Below are 14,477 nucleotides of genomic sequence, written 5' to 3' on the forward strand. Positions count from 1 at the left end.
CTTTATTGCAACAAGAGTCTCAATAAAAACAATCTAGGGCTAAGTATCATGCTATTGAATAGTCATTTGAGTCTACACAACAAAAGAAGAACACCACTATTGCCACCTCCAATGCTTCCATAGGTAACATGCTTGCCTCTGCAATGCCTACCTCAAATAGCAATGGTTCTGAGAAGTCAAAAGAAGATGGAATGTCATTAATCTAGGAAAAATGCTCATCTCATCAAGCAATGTCAAAACAGTAAGGCTAAGGAGGCTCATAAGAAAGAGGAAAATGTTGAATGGGATTTTAGGGTGGTGTTCGTATGACCCATTTTTTATGATTCATGTATTTCTTAATATATAAATCCTATGTTGTACTTTGGAAGTGGTGCAACTAAGAACATTGTGTCCCATCATGATATTGAGATTGTCCCTAATACAAATATCGTCACATTTGCCAACAATGCTTCTTATCCAATTAAGGGAGTTGGAAAGATTGTGCTTACTACAGAGGTGGCAATTCTTTCACACTTTTTGATGCTTTGTATGTACCTAGGTTCAAGAAAAAGCTTTTGTTTATATCTACACTTGAAAAAATTAGTCTTGTAGTCAACTTTGTAGTAGCTGACAAATGTACAATAGATTATCTTATTTTTGGTGTTACTGTTGTGGCCCATGACCCACATTTTAATAAGATGTATAAGCTCAACACTTACAAGAAATGTGGGGAAGATTTAACATGTGTAGTGTTTTGTTTGAATTCTATTTCAAATGCAAAACTTTGGTATGCTCATCTATTTGATGATTTGAATTTGCAGTTTGCTGCATTTGTAGAAATCTGATATGGTTGCTTCGTTGCCCCCTCTTGAGGCACCATTGAAACATGTATGTGAAGGGTGTATTTCAAAATGCAACATCCTAAGTTTCCTAAGGACAGATTTGTGGGGGCTACTTGCAAATTTTGGCTTGTCCATAGTTATGTTTGTGGTCTAATGAATACGCCATCTTTTGGGATCATTTTACTTCATGAATTTACTTGATGATTACTCCAAAATACATGGATGTCTGTAATTAGGTCAAATTTTATTGTTTATGTACTTCAAGAAAAAAATGTATTTGATTGTATTGTGGGCACCCTCCATTCTAATTAAGGGGAAAACACATGTCTACACAGTTCAATGTTTTTGACAAAGTTGTGACACTTTGCATTTGCCAAACTTTTGTATTTGAAATAGAATTTAAACACAAAACTACCCATGCTAAACCTTCCACATATTTCTCAAAAGTGTTGAGCTTATACATCTCATTAAAAAAAGTGCCTAAGGCCACAATAGTACCACCAAAACTAAGGTCATCTATAGTACATTTGTCATCTACAAAGTTGAATACAAGACTGAGTTTTTCAAGTGTAGATATAAACAAAAGGTTCATACAAAGCATCAAAAAGTGTGAAAGAAATGCCACCTCTATAGTAAGAACAATCTTTCCAACTCCCTTAATTGGATAAGAGGTGATGTTGGAAAATGTGACAATATATGTATTAGGGACAATCTCAAGAGAATTGAAAATATCATGATGAGACATAATGTGCTTAGTTGCACCACTGTCAAAGTACAACATAGGATTTATATATTTTTCATCAATCATAAAAAATGTGTCATACAAATACTACACCACCCTAAAATTGCATTTTGCATTTGCCTCTTTCTTGTGTGTCTCTCAAGCCTTACTATTAGGAAATTTCTTGATGAGATGATCATTTTTTCTATATTAATGATATTCCATCTTCTTCTTGCTTTTCTTAACACACTTCTCAGACCTATTGCCTTTCTCAATCTGAAGGACGTAGTTAACTTGACTAGTGCATGGAGGCTACAAGAGGGTGTCAAGGTCTCAGAGAACCCAATTAAAGCATGCTACAATAAATGATCATCTCAAGTGAACCCAAATCACTATTTAGCAATCCAAGTGTCTATATATATATAGCTTGGTTAGGTGGAGATGTGCATGTGCTAGTCCCTTGTCTCTTAGAACTAGATAGATGGCCGCTAGGCCCCTTTGGATTCTTGGACAGATCAGATGCAACTACTATAAATTTTCTCTTACTATGCCCATATTGTGAACATGCATTTGCATGTGCAATTTCAGACACATGAGTGTTATGCAATGATTTTCATCGGGATTGTCATGTATATGTGCTTGCACTATAGCTTCTTTAAGCATCTTGGGTTTTAACATGTTTCTTAAGCTCTAGTGTTAAGCCACGGATGAACCCACGGACTTGCTAAAAGGTATCTAGACCCTCTAGCTTGAGAATCACTTCACTATAGTGCAACATATACTCCAACAATGTCTCATGCTGACGTATATGCACTTATCCCATGCATAGCAATTTTTGTCCACTTCATTTGTAGGTAGAAATTCCTTTTTGAACACATCTTCAAAGGCTGACCTAGTTTGTGGTATGATTCCCTTCTCCTTGAGAGACATCCACCATTTGTAGTCCTTACCCTCTAGTGTCAAACTTGTTTGTAGTGCTTTGATTGCATCTAGAGTGCATCTAAGATCATGAATTCCATTCCATTCGCTCAAGAATATATTCATAGTATCTTTGTTGTGCTCCTTTTCCTCTCCTCTAAAAATCGGTGGCTTGGTTGTCTTTAACAAGTCATCCACCTCTTTTTGAAAGAGAAGGTGCAACCCTTACAAATTAGAGCCTTACTCCTGCAAACCAGAGGTGCAAGCAAAACTGGTGCAAGATTCTCGAGATCAAACATATGATATATCAATATCCAAATCCATGGCATAATGTGTTGTGCTAGCTAGAGAAAAGATGTACCTTGTATAAAAAATGCCTACCAAAACAAAACCGCAAAAAAAAATCGATTAGCCTTGCTAAATCGATATTGTCAAGGCATAGCCAATTGTTGATGTCCACCGTGAACTTTAGAAATCACCACCCAATCGTGCAATTCAATGCTCCTTGAAATACTATTGGAAAGACCGTGTCCAATCCGAGAAAGATAATCTGTCAATTTGTATATAACAAAAATATTTTGCTAGATATTACGAGCTTTGTGTGGTGTAACCCTTTGTTGATGCCGCTTTGCTAGTCAAAAACTTTGCCCATAAAAGAAAATCAAAGAGATAATTACTTTCAAAATCCTCTAAAAATTTTAAAATTTCTTGCAATTGTAGAGGTTTTTCAATGAACTCCACTCGCTACCTTCCTTCAACCTTGTTGGCTTGCCAAATCTGGCTAGAAGAGGAAAGATGAGGGGGTGTGTTGTGGAAAACTCCCTCATGAGATTTTCTTGAAATTAACAAGGGTTGGCCTTGCTTTGGGTGGACACCGGTGTGAAAAAGAAAAAATCTAGTGATGGCACACAACACAACAGAGGAACACTCACTGTGCTCACCACGGGGAGGGAGAGAGAGAGAGAGAGAGAGAGAGAGAGAGAGAGAGAGAGAGAGAGAGAGAGAGAGAGATTTCATGCAAGAACTTTTCCAAGAATAGTTCCTTGACCTACCTTTGCCAAAATTAGCTTTGATACCACTGTGACATGCTCTCCTCCCAGCCTCTGCCGCTTATATAGGCCACCCCTATGGCCCTTGGACTAGCAGGTATACCACAAGAAATCATGGCTTGAGCATCCACTCCCACATGAGGAGAAACCAAAGATGGTCTCTTGGTTTGCAAAATATCACCCACAAAGTTCATGTGTTAATGTTGATGTGGACTTTGATCCAAGGCAAACCATGACCTTCAAGCAAGGTGAGGAGCCATCAAAGTCTTACTCAAGGTTTCCATCTATGAGGCCTAGCACTTGGAACCATGATCTCCATACTACCATCCCCCTCTCTATATACTGGATGGGTCCCTACGCGAGTTTCCATTGAGTTGTGCACGGGCACGCTGTCAAGAAGTTTGTTAGATAAGAGGGAAGGCACACCGGACCTCAGGATTTGGGAGCTCGCAGCTTGGTGGATGAGTAACACACTCAATTTAAGAAGAAAAACAAAAAAAAACACTCAAACTCCATCCATGGACTACTCTCAAATATCCATAATATCCAAACACAAAACTCAATTCTCTTTCACCGAACTAAGTAGCCTTGGACCTAATAGAGCAAGTATAGTCCCAATTTGCCAAGTGAAAAGTCATAGAGTAGTCCTTTGATTCACCATCAATGCGTAGCCATGGAAGCTAAAGGATTCCACACACGCTCTAATTCACTTTTTTGAGAAGATTAAACCCTAATAAGGAACCTCACATGCTAAAAAATAGGAGGCAAGCAGGACGAGACTACTCTAGACCACCATAGAAGAACTCTCTATGTATGATTGATTAGTACACTAAAAGTGCAGGCTTTTGTTCAGGTAAGCTCACCTTCAAGTTTAACAAGTTTGCACCATCATTGATGTGACATTTTGAGATATTTTTGATCCATTTTTTACCATCCCATAGCATTACTAACATAAACGTCAGTAGAAAAAGAATCCAAACCCAACCTTGTTTGGTACATCGCCCAAAAATGTGGAGGAAACTATGCCGTCTTGCAATAACCATGGTGATTTTCCTCTTCTATGACATCAACACCTGACAACATGTTATGAGAAATAAACACAGACTCGTTTTCATTTGCATGCACATCCTGCACATCCTACGTTGTCTCCACAATCTTCTGCACTTCATCAGTTATTGTATAAAGAAATTTATCTATGCAATCATCTTCAGCAAACCTCTGTTTGAGTTCACATGCTTCCATGATGTTGAAAAACCCATTAACATCCTCTAAAGGTTTGTCTTGAGCTCCTTGTGAACAACCCTTCCCGAGGTCACTAGCTTGTGAGACACGCACAATCTATATCTTCATTGGAACCACTAATGGAGGTAGCTGCCATGTGAGAAATCTTTGAAACAAATTCATCCATTTTAACATCAAATTCATCAATTACCTCTGTTAGGCTACCCAAAACAAGGTCCTTTGGTATTGAATCTGCTACTTTCAAAACTGTATTTTCTTTGGCTTTGCTTCTTGCAGAAATATGTTCCCAAAATTCATCATAGCTAAGAAATGACATCTTATCCCCATCACCTTTACTAAAGATAATCTGACTTTTCCAAGTTATCTGCTTCATTTCCAAGTCCATGACCCTCGAACTTTTGTAAATTCATTTGCAAAATAGTCTCACTATATGAGATATGTTTCTACCATCACTTGAACCTAATCTGTGAACTTGAAGCTTACAACTTCTTCAAAAGTTGCAATCATCCGATCTTTTGAAACCCCTTGTTTTTGCATCTCCACCTCATAGCATGCAAGAAAACCCTCTGAAACAGGCCCTTGAAAAATACAACATCAAGTGCCATCTCCATCGCATCATGAATTTTACTTTTGCTCCACTTTGAGCGGATACCCCTAAGCCGCATTGTAGCATCTTTGAAAAATCGAGAACTGCTAAGTTTCTATAAAACCCTTTTGGAATTGATCTCTTCAACAAAATTTATCAACTACTTTGGCTTCTCCATTTGCACATCTCACCTCGATTAGTTTCACGTCGGGTTCACCAAAGATGTTGGAGTGTGTGGTTCTCCGAGGTCGACCGAGAATGCGTCGGGCTTTTGGGTGTGAGAGAGTTGAGAGAGGGAGAGACAGCAAGATAAAAACAAATAGATAATTGCAACAAATATCCAACCTGAACAGTGAATTGATTCAGTATCCCAATTTATGTACAAAGTGCGGTCGACCCTCGATAGTCATCAAAAATGTAAAAAAACCTAGGTAATGGTAGAATTGCAAGCATTGGCACCCAAACACGTTGAATATCTATTGCTTGGCATCCAACCAATCATAAATGCCATTCTTTCCCATTGCATGCTCAACCCATGGTTAGCAGCATGCACCCGAGTCCGCAATGATCATAGGTTGGCCTTGATCGAAGCATTGGAATCCATCCCTTTGGACCTGAGCTCATCCAAACCCTTCCTTGTCCACTGTGTCAGAATCACATCAAACCCCGAGATGAGCATCCCAAGCACTACTCCTTATAGTCTTCACAAACCAATTTTCTCCTTGTTGTACACCATCCTCAAGAGATGCAGCTTTTTAGATTAATTAAAAAGAGATAAGCTTAAGATTAATCGAGGGATTAATATGAGAAACATATATATAGGATCTTAAGAATATAATAGCATAAACAAGAGTTCTTGAGCAATAGATCTATGAAATTTAATTAAGAGCTATGGATATAAATTGAAAGTGAGCACAGCTTTAATCGGCTATGGAAGCTTTAGGGTTCGAGGCTATAATAAGGTCAAAATGCAGCAAGGGTTGTGGAGTTTGAAGTTGGAAAGGTGAGCTACCAGCTAGATTTTGCAGCTCGACCATTGGGCCTGTGAGCAGGAAAGGGTGGCTCTCCAAAGTAAGGGGAAAAAATGATTTTTTGTAAAATTTTAGGAGTGGTTTTTAAACCACCACAATGGGGGAGTTGATGGGAGAGTGCAATGTGGCTTTGGATACCCATATAAGCAAGCGTATGAAGAAGGTGTCGGGGTATATATAGTGGGCGTGAGCCCTTTGTAGTGTGTAAGTTGAGAGAGAGAGAGAGAGAGAGAGAGAGAGAGAGAGAGAGAGAGAGAGAGAGAGAGAGAGAGAGAGCTCTAGTGTGTGGACATGGCTGGCACCAGTGAGCGGCCCTGTCGGCATTGTGTGCACGCTCCGAGCGGAGGTTGGTGGTGGTTTTGGCCCATAAGGGCACTACAATGGTGGTGGTGCATCGTCAAGCGCCATTGAGTGGTAGATGATGATGTGGCAAGGCCTGTGAGGGACCGTTCCCGTGCCCAAGGGGCCATAACTTTTGAATATGAAGGCTCTCCCTCACTAGCGCTAGCGCTAGTGCCTAGGGAGAGGGAGTCCATCCCACGAGTCAGGAAAGTGAGAGAGAAAGAGAGAGAAGCCAACACGGCCTACCAAGAGGGTAGTTCCCATGAAAAGTTACTAAAAAAGTCAAACATGTGTTCGATGCTCCACAGTTTACTAAAAAAGGAACAGCTTTTTGTATAAATAGCCCAAAACAACTCTTTTTTGGGGCTTTTTGCCCGAATTCCAAAAGGAGGTGTCAAAGTGATGAGTGTGAGTGTGTAGAGTTTTTGGTGTTAAATGAAGCTGGGAGTTTCCCGCAGTCTGTCTATCACCCCATCCACCCCCCTTTCTCTTCTATTGTTGCTCTTTGTGTGTGTGTCAGTACCGCGACGGATGTGTGTGTTCGCAGACCGTTTTGAGGTAGAGAGAGATAGAGAAGAGAGAGAGAGAGAGAGAGAGAGAGAGAGAGAAATTCTGCATGTGTCGATGGTTTGTGCAATAGAATCTATGTGGATGGTGCATGGGTGTTGATTTGCAAAGTGTGTGTACGTGTGTTTGGTCTTGGTGAGCGTGTTGGTGCGTCAGGTTGTGAGCAAACGGTGGTTTTCTAGGTGAAAGTGTGTTATTTGAAGGTGTTTTTTGAGAGGATTGGGGTGCTATGAATACCTTGGGATAGAGAGAGGCATGTGTGTGTGTGTGTGGTGGGTGTGTTCCCCATTCCCCCTCTCCAACATGGTTGCAGGCAATAAGCCCGTAAGTAAACCACCCCACAAAATGAGTCATTCTGAGGCTACTTAGGTGGAACGTCAACTTGTTGATTATCTCAATAGAGGGTTTATACAACCTCGTTCTTCACCATGGACCTCTCCCATCTTGTTGGTAAAGAAAAAAGATGATAGTATGCATATGTGCATAGATTATCGTGGACACGGTTACTGTTAAGAACAAGTATCTGTTGTTGAGAGTGGATGAGTTATTTGATAAGCTCACCCACGTTTGTATCTTTATGAAGATAGACTTACGAATAGGGCATCGTCAAATACGCATTAATTAGGCTTGTTAATATACCCAAAATTGCTTTCCAAACAAGGTTTGGATACTATTGAGTTTTTGGTTATACCGTTTGAGTTGACCAATGCGCCAAATACTTTCATGACGCTTATGGACAATATCTTGAAACCATATATGCGTACTCTAGTGTATAAAGCCTTTGAGGAAGAGCACTTACAACATCTACTACAGGTATTTGACTTGTTATGGGAAAAAAAGTTATATGCCAAGGAATCAAGTGTGATTTCAAGGAGGAAATTCACTATTTGGGGCATGTGATTTTAGTTGTCAGGCTACATATGGATAAATTCAAAGTGGATGCCATTATGAGATGGCCTTTTCCCAAAAATTTGAAAGAGCTACAAATTTTCTTAGGATTGCAAGTTTTTTACCGAAGGTTCTAAAAAGTATGTTCATATTGTTGTTACAATGACAAACCAATCAAAAACCAAGGGGAAAATCTTTCAGTGAGGAGAAGCTCAACATCAAATTTTCGATGCTCTCAAGGACACATTAGCTACAAGTCCTATTTTATATATTGTGGATCCTATGAACCATTTGTGTTAGAAATGGATGCTAGTAACCATGCTATTGGAGCAATCCTTCTACATGAGGGACGACTAATTGCATTTGAAAGCGAGAAGCTTAATTCTGCACATCAAACTTATTCTGTTTACGAAAGAGAACACTATACAATAGTACCTGCTTTGAAACGTTGTGAAATTATTTGTATGAAGCTCAATTTGAGAAAAACATTTACCATGAAAGTATAAAATGGTCTACACAACAAACATATAGAAGGATGTAAAGTCCATGTGTGATGAGATTCTTCAGGAGTATGACGGCAAAGCTCTGGTATTGCAAAGGATGATACAATGTGGTAGTCGATGCTCTTAGTTGTATGTCTGATATCAACTCTCTTCTTTTCATAAAGCTTCGAACTGAGTTTTTGGAATCTTTAAAGGTCAAATATGAGCATGATGAAACATACTCCAAAGTGTGGGTCCATGTGAAAATAAGGGATGCTTCTCACTTCAATGTTGGTAGTGTTTCTTCAGGTCTCCACTTTTGAGTGATGAGCTACAGAGATGGAATAATTTTTTCATAGATAATGAGTACCTACTCCACAAGGGGAGAGTTTATGTACCAACGACATATACATACATTCAGCACTCAATTCTTTATGGATGTCATGACAATCCTAGTGCGTGGCACCCAGGCATAAACAAAACTTATACATTTGCACGACAACACTTTTACTAGCCAAGCTTATATGAGTATGTTCAAGACTATTTCTTGCATTGCCAAAAATATCAATTAAATAAAGAAGAGCGCCTGAAAACACAAGGTCCCTTGTATCCATCAAAGATTTTTAATGGTAAATGGGAAAGTATCTCTATGGATTTTATTGTAAGTTTACCAACCACTATACGAGGTCATGACTCAATATGTGTGGTCATAAAGCCGAGCATTGAAAATAGGAGGCCTCTTGCATCCATTAAATATTCCGAATGGTAAATGGGAAGGTATCTCTATGGATTTTATTGTAAGTCTACCAAACACTATACGAGGTCATGACTCAATATGGGTGGTCGTATATTGGCTAACTAAACTTTACAAGTTTATTCCGACTAAGTCCATAATTGAACCTCCAGAGTTAGCTAAGTTATTTGTTGACAATCTATACAGGGTGTATGGATTGCCCTGTAAGGTCTCCGACCCCGAGCTAAAAGAACACCATTGTACCATGAGACAATCATAATGGAAAAAGTTACTATTTTAAGCAGTTTTTCAAAGTCTGCCGATGCCATGATGTTTAGAATGTCATAAAGCTTCCAAAAGTAAATAAGAGTAATTTTTGTGGAAATTTTCCAAAAATAGTAAGTTTTTGGTCGCTCGACCCGTCTAGTTTTGACCGTCTCGACAAATTGCACCCGTAACCTAAATTTGAAAAAATGCATTTTCAGACGCCGCGGGCTGCTAAAGATGGTAGGTACTCGGGATTATGCACCTTAGTTCTAGCTCAGCATAGCAAGTTTCGGCATCAAAATCTGATTAGAATTGCCCGTCTAGGATTAAAAACAATTTTTCCTAAGGTTGTGCGGGGAGGCACCAGGGCTCGGGAGCTGTGTGGGAGCCGGATCCAGGCCACAGTTGAGTTGATATGGTAGGTAGAGGGCGCCTTCACACACAGATAGGGCTCGTGGGCTACTTTCCCAGCTTGAGAGATAGTGAGTGAGTGAGTTAGAATAGCAAATGGGACACTTTGCAGCCCATGCACCCCATGCAAGTAACCCTGCCCATGAAGGCTTGAGTGGAGTCCAGACCAGCATAGCATGTGATTTTGAAATTTTGAGCTTGTGAGCCTATATAAGAGCATGCTCACACACACACAAACACACACACATTGGGGAGGTGCTGCCGGCACACATAGCCTTTGGAGAAGGAGCAAAAGACGGAAGTGCTGCCCAATTCTCGCCACAAGAAGCTCCATTGGATCAGCAAATTGATTCAAATTCAGCCCAAACTGCGGTAACATAAAGCTAATTTCACGTTATGTTATAATTCCTTCTATGGTTCTCATAATTCCGTTGCTGGTATGCATAATCACAGTTAAATTTCTCATTAGACACTCTCTAAATTGTTATATGATTATTCCATTGCACATTCTTAATTCTGATTGTCAATTATGCAAACAATTAACCTCTCCTAATCATAGATTAATGTATGATTAGCAATGAGAGAATTATCCACTAAGTCATTATAGTTAATGAATGATAGAATCAAGCCAGCAATGTGATAAGGTTAGTCTATTTCATTCTATTACCACACAATGTTTATATAGCTATGTTTAGATTCAATTTGTTCAAATATTAGGATGTAATTAGTGTAATTAATTCCACAATTAATTCACTAGGAAAAAGGAAATCTCTACTTGCATTAGGAAGTGATTAAGCATGCCTAATTCATCTCTAGTAAATCTGCAAATCTCTACTTGCATTAGGAAGTGATTAAGCATGCCTAATTCATCTCTAGTAAATAGATCAAGTAGAAATCTGAAATTCTTAATTACCTAGGCCAAATAATTAACATTGGGGCCAATTTCCATAGAACAAGTAAGGTGCTATCAGAAATCTCTATGTCTTGAAGTAACCAAACCTCTCACAAAAGGGATTTGCTTATTGAAATTAATCTGTCATTTTGGTCGTATGTACTCTGGAATATTAGCTCTCTTTTTCCAAGTTGTCAATTTAAGTAGTGAGTATAATATGGCCCTGGTAAAGAGAACTCGTTTCGGTGGTTCCCACGACCGCGAGGCTGGGACAAGCAACACAAAATGGGAAGGGAAAAGCTCCCATGGTCGATCAAGTACCGGCCAACTCACGGAGCAATGACGAGGAAATTGTGGAGGTAGGTCACATTTTTAATTCAAGTTTTACTCAATTTAACATTGGATTCAATAAGTTAGGAAAGAACATATCCCTAAACATGTTGGAGAAATCCAACGGAGATCACAACATTTGAATTGAAATATATTTTAATTTTCAAGTAGGAAAGAATGATTGTTGGATATACTGTTTGAGATAGGAAAGAATGTTTGCTAGGGAAAATTTAACTCGGCCTGTTCATTTCTATTTCCAATGTTGATACTAGTCCGAACCCCCTCTTGATCACAAGGGGTAGAGTTCCTAGTTAAGGGCTCTTGAATCCACGTCTGCTAGTTAAGCGGTGGATACCCACGTGCTGGTTAAGCGGTGGGAACCCACGTCTTGCGTTCTATGCGGTGGGAATGTCCACGTCTATTGGTTAAGCGGTGGACATACCTAGTTGTATGGGCAGCTAGGCGACAACGGGAGGAGTAAACTCTCGTTGGAGGGGGGATGTTGCACCTCTAGAACATTGAATTTTAATGAATAAGTGAGTATAATTTTTACTAGAATTACTGTTTTGGTGCCACTTTGCAATACTGGTTGAAGGGCTGTATTAAAGAACTTGTGAATCGGAGAAATAAACAAAGAACTTATATGTTGAACAACCATTGTGGTAGTAATTAGGTAACAAAGGAAGTGTGAGTATGGGGTGAAAAGTGGGGGCTTGGCTCGGGTTGCCAATGCCTGTGAGAAGGGTGGTCCCGATTGGTCGGGAACTCTCCGTCCCCATAGTGTTATAAATCGACACTAGTATTACTCATTGTCCCAAGAGCGGCGAAGTCTCAAGTGTACGTGCCTCTGAACATGAGAAAAAAGGCACTCGGGACTTCTCTCCTCTTGAAGGTGGGTCTTAGGATCGCTAGATAAGTTAATCACACTTCCCCTACGGGGTGGAACTAAATCTCGATGCTAGTAGGCTTGAACTCGATTCACTTTGTGATGAGAGATCGTCCGCTAGATGAACCATAAACCACTTTGTTTGCTTCTGTTGTAGATCTAGTGGCCACCAGGTTTACCATCAGATCTGTCGTTTGAGACGACGTGGTGGGGACCTCACATGCCCAACGATATTGTGGGTGTTCATGATCCCAAGTTTAACAATCATTCTTGGAGGGTTGTATTTAAACGTTTGGGTACACAACTCAACATCAATACTACATATCATCTTGAAACTGATGGTCAGATTAAACGTGTTAATAAAGTAGAGGATATGCAAAGAGCGTACGTTAGCAAAAAGCAATCCCATTGGGAAGATTATCTCTCTATTCTTGAGTTTGCTTACAATAGCGTTGAGCATGTGATAACTGGTTTTAGTCCTTTCATGCTTATGTACGGTTTTCAACCTAGATCACGAGTTACAGTGGGGTTGGCAACTGAGAAACTTTAGCAGGTCAAGGATTTCCTCCAACACAACATGGAAATGTTGAGACTGGCTCTTAAAAATGTCCGACAAGCACAAGACCGATATAAAAAGTATGCTAATGAGAAATGTCCGCAAGTTACCTTCACGGAAGGGAAAGAGGTATTTTTTCATATTTCAAAGCAAAAAAAAAAAAGTTTAAAAAACTGGTCCAACACCTAAATTATCTATGTGGGATATTATGATCCTTTTAAGATACTCAAGCGAGTTAATGATATGGCCTACAAACTCTCATTACCTGCGCACTCTTGCATGCATCTAGTATTTCATGTAAGCCATTTACGTAAACGCTTGTATAGAGATGCTAATGTCATTGACTAGTAAATTTTGGTCGATTTCATTGAACCTCCAATTCAACCACATAAACTTGAACGTATTCTCGACTATCATGATCTACATATGGGTCATCATATACGTCGACAAGTATTAATCAAGTGAAAAGACAAACTTGAAGAAGATGCCACTTGAGAAAACATTATTGTGCTTAAGATTAAATTTCCCACTTTTGTTCTCGACGCGAAAACTCTTCTCCAAGGGGAGAGTAATGTCAGGCCAAGGGCCAGAGGTTAGAGGCTAGTCTGAACTGAGCTTGAGAGTTGCCTATATAAGGGGCAGAGGTTGGGAGGAGAGTCGGGTCCTAGACACTCTGGTCTCACACTACCAAATTTTAAAAAAAATCAAAAAATGCTTACCGCTCTTTAGAAGCCGTTTAAGATCAATTCTTTGATTGCCAATGGAACTTGTATGTAAAACTTGAGTTGCATGGGTATCTCAATCTTTGCTTCCCTTGTGTATCCTCATTCCTTGCACAATATGTTTTGCATGGCTTTGCATGTTCTTGCTCCTTTGTGTGACGTTCCTCCTTGAACTCGAGAGCTAGCCAGCCTTGCCTAGAGATTGTGCCCTAGTCCTACCCTTGTCTTGATCGATATTCTTACAAAGAGTTGTCACTGATGTTTTCGAGGATGAATACTCTCTTTTAAGGGGAGAGTAATGCAAGACAAGGGTAGGACGAGGGGGCCATGGTCTTTAGGCAAGGCCTACTATAGGTGTGCAATTAAGGGGTCTTCTAAAGATAGAGCCAAGGCACTATAAGAGAAGGTGGTCTTGGGGAAATGAGCCTGTGTTACTATCTGGTCCTCTCAAAAACATTGCCCATACATAGTTCTGATAAAAAATTGTTAAAAGCCAGCATTGATCAAATTATGACTTTGTTTAGAGATGTGATTAGTATATTTGTATGTCATTACTATTTACTTGCATGTTTTTGGAAAGCGCGTTGTGAATGTTTGTTTTTAGAAAACTCTACCTTCAAAAAGAGAATTTGGGTATTTATATACCCACTTAAACACGGACATCAACAGGCTATGAGTTAGTCACATTGTGCACATAATAAAGAAGCGTAATATAGCTCTATCTCAAGATGATTTTTAATCACTATAAAATATTTCTCTTCTTCAAAATTAAGTAAATCGGGTACTTTGATTAGTGTCTTTATAAACCAATTAAAGAGGCTTAAACCAGCCATCTTCCAAAGAAGCAAGTGTATTGATTGGATTGGAAAAGGGTCTTTGACGAGCACCCATAGAGTGGACACCCACACCCCATCACAAACATACACCTACTTTTCAATGCTCAAAAGTTTGTAGCCTTGCTTGTTTTTCAAAAGGCATACATGCTCATTTCTTTTGCCATGCTAATTCAACTTCTTTTTTTTTTCTTTTTGGC

Source organism: Adiantum capillus-veneris, chromosome 19, assembly GCF_014529385.1.
Source record: "Adiantum capillus-veneris isolate H3 chromosome 19, ASM1452938v2, whole genome shotgun sequence".
NCBI lineage: Eukaryota > Viridiplantae > Streptophyta > Polypodiopsida > Polypodiales > Pteridaceae > Adiantum > Adiantum capillus-veneris.